Source organism: Physella acuta, unplaced genomic scaffold (assembly GCF_028476545.2).
Source record: "Physella acuta isolate Inbredline_101_S28 unplaced genomic scaffold, ASM2847654v3 ptg001946l, whole genome shotgun sequence".
Classification (NCBI taxonomy): Eukaryota; Metazoa; Mollusca; class Gastropoda; family Physidae; genus Physella; species Physella acuta.
Window position 1 is genome coordinate 22,412 of NW_026733451.1, and position 10,089 is coordinate 32,500.

The following is a 10,089-nucleotide window of genomic DNA, read 5'->3' on the forward strand; positions in this document are numbered from 1 at the left end:
TGACATTGCTTTTAAATGTCATTTACCATGGATGTCATGTACTCAATACTGATTGCAATTAAAAACTTGATATTTACATCAAGATATTTATTCTACATGATATGCACATCCTATAAATAGCTTTTACATTATAAAAATCACACACATTTATAAAAATGCTTGCTAATACAGTACAACACTGAAGCACCAATCGGGTGTGGTGTCTTGAAAAAAAAAATGTACAATAGAGATATAGGTAATGGTTACAATAACAAAATTTTAATGATGACAAAAACAGATTCTCAACAAACTTTTACTTTACTACTTAAAACATTTGCAAAGTAAAAAAATTGTTTGTTTTTATAAACTATGCCAATGACTATGGTATTTAAATAAATGTTTTCAAGAACTAAAAACAGGTCAACAACTACCAACTGGACATTTATAGAAAACATTTAGAAAATAGAGACTCATTCTCTTCTTTGATATGCCATACTTAGATGATTATTTTTAGACAATTATAATATTCATACGTTTGCAACCTGTAAATTAAACTTATAAATATTAGTTCTAAGAAATGAATGGTAATGTTTTTGAAATAAATGAAATTGAATATTCACACAATATTTTTACACAATTACAGAGCTGGGTTAATTGATAAAACTCTCTCAACCTAAACTGTAAAAAAAAAATGGAATGAATTTTTAAATTTACTCATCAGCTTTACACTTCGGCCTTTTAGGATTTCGTGATCGACTTTTAGCTTTACAAAGAGGACATATCGGGGCGTTTCTGTGGATTTGCTGGTGACGTGACAGACAGGCCTTCATGGCAGGAGGCTGCTGTCTGAATGCTTGCCTGTCATTCTTGTTGTCTTGAACTTCATGGGAGGAGGCTGCTGTCTGAATGCTTGCCTGTCATTCTTGTTGTGTGGAACTTCATGGGAGGAGGCTGCTGTCTGAATGCTTGCCTGTCATTCTTGTTGTGTGGAACTTCATGGGAGGAGGCTGCTGTCTGAATGCTTGCCTGTCATTCTTGTTGCGTGGAACTTGGATCTGGTGTGCAGCAGCTGCAGGGACCGCCAACGTCTGAGGAATGGGTGGCTCTGACGGCTCTGTGTTCCACTCGGAGGTTTGCGGCTTCTCAAAATACTCTGGCTAAGTTTTTCACTTTCCTCCACGACATCAGATTGTATATCAAGGCCAGCTCTCATACGCAGGACATTTATTTCATCTTTCAGTGGGCGACACTCCTCATATAACCTTTTTGCAGTTTCATACGATTTAGTTCTTTCCTCCTCTGCCTGCTTGATTGTAGTTTCCATCAGGTTGATGTCAGCATGAATGAGTCTCAGCTCCTCAACGTGAGCCATTTTCTCTTGAAGCAAAAGTTCCATCTCTCTTTTGTACTCTTCCAAACATTTCTCTTCTGTTTCAGTTGCCTCTATTTCTTGGCGCAATCTAAAACGTGGGTCGGGCAGATGGGTCGGGAAATTTGATGGTGAACGTACCCACGTTTTATGTCATCAAATGTATGAAAATTTATTTTCTACTTTTTAGTCCACAAGAAAAACGTGGTTTTTTAAAAAGTTTTTTTAAAGTATTTTATTATTAACTCAGCTTCGCGTGTGTTTGTTTGTTGTTAAAATTGACATCGAAAATTAGCCCACTTCTGATTGCTCTATAGATATGAAATTTGGCATGCAGGCTACTTTCGCCTAACAATTTCAGATGCAATCATAAAAACTAGCAATTAGAGACCGTAATTAGCTTAATTTAATTACGCCCTAAGGACCATAAAATTGAGGACATGATTTCTAAAGATACCGACAAGACTGGAGGCCTATTGACACAGTTACTTCGGCCCCAATCGATGTGAGCGCGCTGGCCGTGATCGTATAGTGGTTAGTACTTCGCGTTGTGGCCGCGACAACCCAGGTTCGAATCCTGGTCGCTCAAGATTTTTAGTCCGTGTATTTATAAACACTTAGTCAAGTCATACTTAATCAAGTCATTAGATAAAGTAGAAAATAAACTATATAAAAAACTTTTTTTCAAAACCACGTTTTTCATGTGTAGCAACGGACTAAAAAGGAGAAAATAAAATACTTAAAAAAAACTTTTTAAAAAACCACGTTTTTCTTGTGGACTAAAAAGTAGAAAATAACTATTTACATACATTTGATGACAAAAAACGTGGGTCGGGCAGATGGGTCGGGAAATTTGATGGTGAACGTACCCACGTTTTTTGTCATCAAATGTATGTAAATAGTTATTTTCTACTTTTTAGTCCACAAGAAAAACGTGGTTTTTTAAAAAGTTTTTTTTTAAGTATTTTATTTTTCTACCCACTCTCCACCTTCGTGTGGATTCCAAACAAATGCCTTTCTTGTAATGTAATCAGTTAGATTATGTAAGGTGTGCCCAACCCATCGACATTTGCGCTTTTGTATTTCTTTTCCAATATGGTTTTGCCCAGTTTCACTCTATAGTTTGGCATTGGTAATTTTTTTATGTCATCTGACGTTCAATATATGACACTGGCATCAGTTAACTTAAGTTTGAAGTTTGTTGTTATTAGTTTGTGTTACCCTCAACGTATAAGAGAACAGATTTGTTAAACAGCCGCGTTTAAAAAAAAAACGTAGACAGTGTTCTTGACGTCCAAATTGTTCGAAGGGCGTAGAATGCGTAGCTGGCCCAGAGGCGTAGCGACCCTTCCCGGCCTCCGGGGACACACTTTTCGATTTGCACCCCCCCCCCCCCCCTCAAGATTTCGATTTGCACCCCCCCTCAAACTTTCGATTTCCATCCCCCCCCCTCGAGATTTCGATTTGCACCCCCCCTCAAACTTTCGATTTGCACCCCCCCTCAACCTTTCAATTTATTTTTCCAACCCATTTCGGCGCCCCCTAAGGTCCCCGCCCCCCCCCCTCGCTACGCTACTGTGCTGGCCTTGCTGATGCGGCTCTTGATGTCCTCTTGTGGACCCTGTCCTCGCTACACGTCCTAGATATGTGCATCTTAAGTAGGAACTTCTGTTTTTTGTTAACTCTCATCATCTCTCATCCAGTTGATCGTTAATACTGTCTTATGTTCTTCTTCACATAGTTTGTTTAGCTTAGACTTGACATTCTGTTGTCTATGTGAGAAAAAGCTGATGTCATCATCATAATCTCCGGCTGTTTATTGAGGTTGCACTGAATGTGATATTTTTGATAGTTACAGAATAAAATGACAATTTCATATGAAAGTCAAAACTTAGCATACTTTACTTCTCTTAATCTTATCAAACATTTGGTTAGTTACTGTTTGAGTAAACACAGCTAGTTTTAATAAATGTAAAAATTACGGTTATGAATCACTTTTTATTGATAACTAGCTGAACACGGCACTACTATTATCAAGTCTTAGCTATTGGGGCGCAGGTTTGTACATATTACCGCTGTAACGTCCCCTATCTATCAGCCAAATAGAAGGTGAACGTCCCCGGATTCTTTTATCGGGGTTATATGCAAATGCCTTACGGCTTAAATGGATGAACACTAACACAACGGCACACTAGGGCTCGAATTCGAGGTCTAGGGGAAACTAGTGATACTATTGTAATTAACACTCATCCAATCTACATACAACCTTTAATCAGCGAACACAGTTGTGGCAGAACACAAGGTGAAACTCGATAAAATATTTAATGTATAAAATATCAAAACCCAACTTACAGAGTGTAGGAAAAAACACTATCACAGATTTCTACACTGTAAAAAACTAGCCACAGGCCAAACAACACTGCTATAGCTTCAAGAATTACTTGGCGACAAGTAATATTATACTAGAAGACTAAATCAACTTAAGAAAGCAAGGCACACACAGGACTTAAGTTCTCTCACGTTCAAATGGTCAGAATCTATTGCCGGACAATATGGACGGCTTGGTCGTAATGGACCGTGTGATCCTGGTAGACTGCCTGATCAAGGTAAAAACTGCCACGTGTGGCGAGTGTGCGGTGCAATTAAAGACTTCTGCCACAGGGGAGATTATCCTCATCTCATGTAGCCATTGGTTGGGATAGTCATCTGACCAGAATCATTCAATCAGATCTTAATGGAAAATTTCTATGTTGCACAATCACTCCATATAAGGTATTATACAATGTCAAAATAAAAATAGAACCTGACTCGACCTAAGTAGGTCACATCCCCTCCCTTTTTGGAAGTGACAGATAGGTTCCACAAAAACATACATAAGGAACCAATCTGGCAATGAAATAAAAAAAATGTTTTACAAATGTAGGCAATCAAAATCATAATACCAGATGAAAATATCCCTGAACATAAAAGGGAAGTAACTCCAACTTTTACAATTGGTGAAAGGGAAGTAACCCTTCAAAAAGTAATTATACATCAAAATCCCTCAGAAAAGGGTATTACAAATATTTCCATGTGGATATTAAAAGTGGTAAACCCGCCAGGGTAAGACCTTTATTTCAATGACTAGCTACAATATCAATTGAGTCATCTGAGACATTTTATTATAAAAGATTACATAGAATCAAAAACCACCTTTAATTAAGGTTTACCTGAAAATAAACAAAATATTCAACAGGAATAAAATTTTGGAAAATCAAAAATCATACCACTCATCTTCAAGTTAAAACACAACACTTGTGTATGGTCTTAATGAACCACAAAACATGTCACATGATCAATGTGTGCAACAAGATTTTACATCCTTGACAAACAATCAGCCACAACATTATCACTACCCTTAATGTGTGAAATTTCCAGATTAAAATTTTGGAAATATAAACACCATCTCAATATTCTTTGATTTGTCTGTCCTAACTTAGAGGTAAATTTCAGGGGATCATGGTCAGAAAACACTCTGACTGGATTGGTTGAAGAAGAGACATAGACTTCAAAATGTTGTAATGACAAAACCAAAGCTAAAGCTTCTTTTTCAATAGTAGAGTAATTCTTTTGGTTCTCATTTAACTTCCTGGAAAAAAAGGCAATGGGATGGTGAATTCCCATGTTGTCTTCTTGAAATAGGACTGAGCCAATGGCTAAGTTGCTAGCATCAATGGCAAGTTTAAAGGGCTTGCTGAAATTTGGTGCAGCCATAACAGGAGCATTAGATAAAAATGACTTAATGGTTAAAAAAGATTCTTGACATTTATCTGACCATTCGAACTCAACACCCTTTTTTAATAATGCAGTAAGAGGTTCAGCAATAGCTGAAAAGTTTTGACAGAACCGCCTATAGTAACCAGCCATCCCAAGGAACTTTTTGATTTCTTTACAATTTTTGGGAGGAGGTAACCTTACAATAGCATCTACTTTAGCTTCAATGGGCCGAACTTGGTTCGTTCCCACTTGATAACCCAAATAGGTAATTGAAGCTTTACAGAACTTGCATAAAAGGTGATTTCTGTAAAGGTTTACAGTAGAATTAACTTCAGACAATTTATGGCTTTCCTCTGTGGACAAATGCATAAGGTGGACATTCAAATTATCTAAAAAGGAAGAATTTACCAATTTTGGGGGTTTCAATTTATCATGTATCACATCATCAGAAACATTTGAACATACAGGTAAGGTAATTTTAGCTGTGGAATGAAAATTGTTACAATTATCATAATACTTTTTCAGTGAGTTAACATGATACACTGTCTGTTTCTTTCTTCTGTCGGGCGTATTGACAACATAGTTCAAATCACTTAATTTTGAATGCACAGTAAAGGGTCCACAATATCTCAAGGATAACGCATTGTTCAGGTTAGGCACTAGCACAAGAACTCTGTCGCCTGGATTGAATGTTCGTTTACAAGAACTCTTATCATACAGTCCTTTCATTCTCACTTGGGCCCTTCTTAAGTTCTTGTGAGCCATTTCGCACACGGCTTTCAGTCGAACGTGAAAATCATCAAAGTTTTCCACAGGATGAACGCTGGTACCTGTCCACTGTTCGTGGATCAGCTTCAGGGGACCTCGGACCGAATGTCCAAACACAAGTTGAAAAGGAGAGTAGCCTAAAGAGTCCTGGACACAGTCCCTCGCAGCGAAAATAATCCAAGGAACAGTCTCATCCCATTGGGTGTTACTGTTAGCGAACGTTCTTAGCATGGTTTTGAGGGTTTGGTGGAACCTCTCAAGTACGCCTTGAGACTGGGGGTGGTAGGCTGAGCTGGTGATGTGGGTAACGCCTAGCTTGGCTAGTGCTTCCTGAAAATGGTGACTGGTGAAGTTGCTGCCTTGATCTGTTTGCACGATTCTAGGTAATCCAAAGGTAGTGAAGAACCGGGTCATGGCTCTGACTACAGTCTTAGCCTTAATGTTCCGTAAGGGAATCGCCTCGGGAAAACGGGTACTTGAACACATAAAGGTAAGTAGGTACTCGTTGCCCGCCTTGGTTTTAGGCAAGGGACCTACACAGTCCATGACGATTTTTGAAAAGGGTTCTTCTAATACAGGAATCGGACTCAAAGGGGCCTTAGGAATTGTCTGGTTTGGCTTTCCGGCCAACTGACAGTTCGTGCAACTTTTGCAGTAACGCGACACATCTTTTCTCATTTTGGGCCAAAAGAACAGTTCTTTGATCTTCGCCGTCGTTTTAGAGACTCCTGGGTGCGCTGACATTGGATGGTCATGTGCCAGTTTCAGTATTTCATGCCGATAAGGTGGAGGGACCCACAGCTGGTTTTTACCCAACCATGGTTCGGCTGGTGAGGCATTCACTGGTATAGAGCGACGAAAGAAGAGGCCGTTCTCGGAGAAATATTCTCTATCGTCAGATGATAGAGATTTTTCGACCATTGCTTTGAGTTCCGCGTCGACTTGTTGAGCTTTAATGATGTCTTCCTGAGATATTCTCAGGGGTAAGCCCAGGCTTGTGTTTTCTGGAAGCATAGACTCCAGTTTGGGAGTCGAATTTCTTGACAATGATGGTAGGTGTGGTTCAGACGTTGTGTCAGCCAATTGTTTGGTTTGGCTTCTTGTCACCGCGCATGCAGGATACAGTTCATTATCATTATCTGGAACTGTTGACAAAGGGTCTGAAACCGTACAGGGGTATACTTTGCTTCCTGGGACAGGAATACTATCTATCACACCTAAAATGACCTCACCTTCGACGAGATGATGTTTCAGAGCAAACTTGTGTAAAGGGACGACAGTTGATTTTGTCCCCACTCCCTGGATAATGGAAATCCTTCCGGTGTTCGACTCAGGTGTAATGTCCATTGAACTTTTCAAAAGAAGTGATTGTGACGCTCCTGTGTCTCTTAGGACGGTGATATTCCGCTGAGACAACGGATCACCTGGTTTGCTAATGATGGCTTCGGCAATAAAAGATGAAAAGTCAACTTTTCTCGATCCCTCGAGATCGGTAGACTCGGAAGAAACTGGATGGTGGCGAGAACAGTCAAAATGTGACTGCACATAATGTGTGGAGATTTGACTACCTTCTTGCGGACACTTAGGGTTAGAGTCCTTTAGAATTCTAGAGTTCATAGTTGAACTGGCTGCTTGAGGGGATAGAGCATAGTGCGCAGAAGTACGCACCACCTCTCTGTTAAATTGAAGACGTTTGTAACAGTCCTTGACATGGTGACCAGGTCTTGTACAGAACTGGCAAACTGCTCGACGATTGAGAGTTGATCTTGGGTTCTCTCTGGACTGTGATGCCTTCAAGTATTGGCCAACAGGAGGATTGCTGCCAAAAAGGGGAAGCACGGGGTTGAGGCGGTTTCCTGACACTGGTGGTTTCTTATGCACCAACATATATGTGTCAGCCGACTCAGCAGCCTTCTGGATGTCAATTATCTTGTTATCCAGTATGTGTAGTCGTATCTCTTCAGGCAGGGACGATAGGAATTCTTCCCTTAGGATAAGTGACCTGAGTTTCTCAAACTCAGAAACTTCCTCCGAGTGTAGCCACCTTGAGAATATTTTCTCCTTTTCAAAGAGAAACTCCACATATGATTGAGTGGGTAACTTGCGGAGTGTTCGGAATTTTGTCCGATAGGCCTCGGGCGTCAGTGCGTAGGCCTTCAAAATGGCAGTCTTGACCAAACTATAGTTATTTTGAACGTCGTGAGAGAGTGCCTGGTATGTTTTTGCCGCTTTCCCAGTAAGGACCGAGCTCAATAAAGCAGTAATGGAAGTTTCGGGCCATTCACATGTCTTCGCTAAACTCTCAAATGAGTTAAAGAAAACGACCAAATCTGTTTCATCAAATTTAGGAACTAATTTCCCGAATTTGGCAATCACTTGCCCTACCGACAACTTTTTTGGATTTACCAGAGAAGTAACATCACTAACTTGACCAAATTCTGATTCCAACCTCTTCCTATCTAAAGCAATTTTAACCTCTAACTCCTGTTCTTTTAATGCCTTCTCTAAAGCAACTTTCTCCTCGCGGAGTAATACACCAGCCAACAAACTTTCATCAAATACCCCTTCATTAATAAAATGAACAACAATTTTATCTTTCAACACCTCTGACTTCTGCGTAACGGAATAATCCAATTTCAATTCCTTAACAAGACTAATCAAAGCTTTTCTACTCAACTTCTCGACCTCCTCAAAAGTGGGATTAGCCAAAAAAGACTCCATAACACTAACTTTCAAAAACACAACAAGCCTAGATTCACTAACTTAACACTGAGCGTTGGGCCGTGTACTTGACCTCTTATCGTGACACGTCTGGCTGTTGACCTAGATACCACTAGGCTTGCGCGCGCTGTAAGAACACGGCGCACTGGATAGAAAAACAACTAAATCAAACTAAACTTAGTGCTTAACTGATATAACCAACAACTGGAACGACAGATTAAATCCCGGACGGGCCCCCACTTTGTAACGTCCCCTATCTATCAGCCAAATAGAAGGTGAACGTCCCCGGATTCTTTTATCGGGGTTATATGCAAATGCCTTACGGCTTAAATGGATGAACACTAACACAACGGCACACTAGGGCTCGAATTCGAGGTCTAGGGGAAACTAGTGATACTATTGTAATTAACACTCATCCAATCTACATACAACCTTTAATCAGCGAACACAGTTGTGGCAGAACACAAGGTGAAACTCGATAAAATATTTAATGTATAAAATATCAAAACCCAACTTACAGAGTGTAGGAAAAAACACTATCACAGATTTCTACACTGTAAAAAACTAGCCACAGGCCAAACAACACTGCTATAGCTTCAAGAATTACTTGGCGACAAGTAATATTATACTAGAAGACTAAATCAACTTAAGAAAGCAAGGCACACACAGGACTTAAGTTCTCTCACGTTCAAATGGTCAGAATCTATTGCCGGACAATATGGACGGCTTGGTCGTAATGGACCGTGTGATCCTGGTAGACTGCCTGATCAAGGTAAAAACTGCCACGTGTGGCGAGTGTGCGGTGCAATTAAAGACTTCTGCCACAGGGGAGATTATCCTCAGCTCATGTAGCCATTGGTTGGGATAGTCATCTGACCAGAATCATTCAATCAGATCTTAATGGAAAATTTCTATGTTGCACAATCACTCCATATAAGGTATTATACAATGTCAAAATAAAAATAGAACCTGACTCGACCTAAGTAGGTCACACCGCCAACACGCCCCAGGGTCTGTGGTTTGAAAACAGTGAGTATATTTGAATTCTCCTCCGCAAACGTAGCAGTGGCTTGAAACGATGCTGTAGGGAATAAAAAGTTATACCTACCGAAGAAGAAGCGCCTGGTGCCACCCCTGATTTTATAAAGTCATCGACTCTAGTAGCATACCGATTTCCTCGAACGATATAGGTGCCAAGTTCTCACGGGCATGACCGGAGCGCTTCGTGTTTCACAACCGCCGGGTGATATTATACCGGGGGGAAATTGATGTTAGAGGAGTAATGTCAAAGTCACGTTTTAAGCACATCCTACCCCATTGCGTAACGCTACGCAACATCTAAGTTAATAATTTGTCTAGAAATATTTACATTCCTTATTTTCTAATTTATTCTACAGATGATACTTTAATGGATTTTCAAATTTATGACCAATATGAGGACCCGTTTCTTTGTTTTTATAAAAACCACATGAATAGTCGTTATGTGGATGTTTCCT

General features: G+C 39.9%; 1 pseudogene; it reads right to left on the minus strand.

The window, feature by feature from the left end:
* Positions 1 to 671: 671 nt before the first annotated feature.
* Positions 672 to 9,911, minus strand: LOC131931340 (zinc finger C4H2 domain-containing protein-like; annotated as a pseudogene).
* Between the last annotated feature and the right edge of the window lie 178 nt (positions 9,912 to 10,089).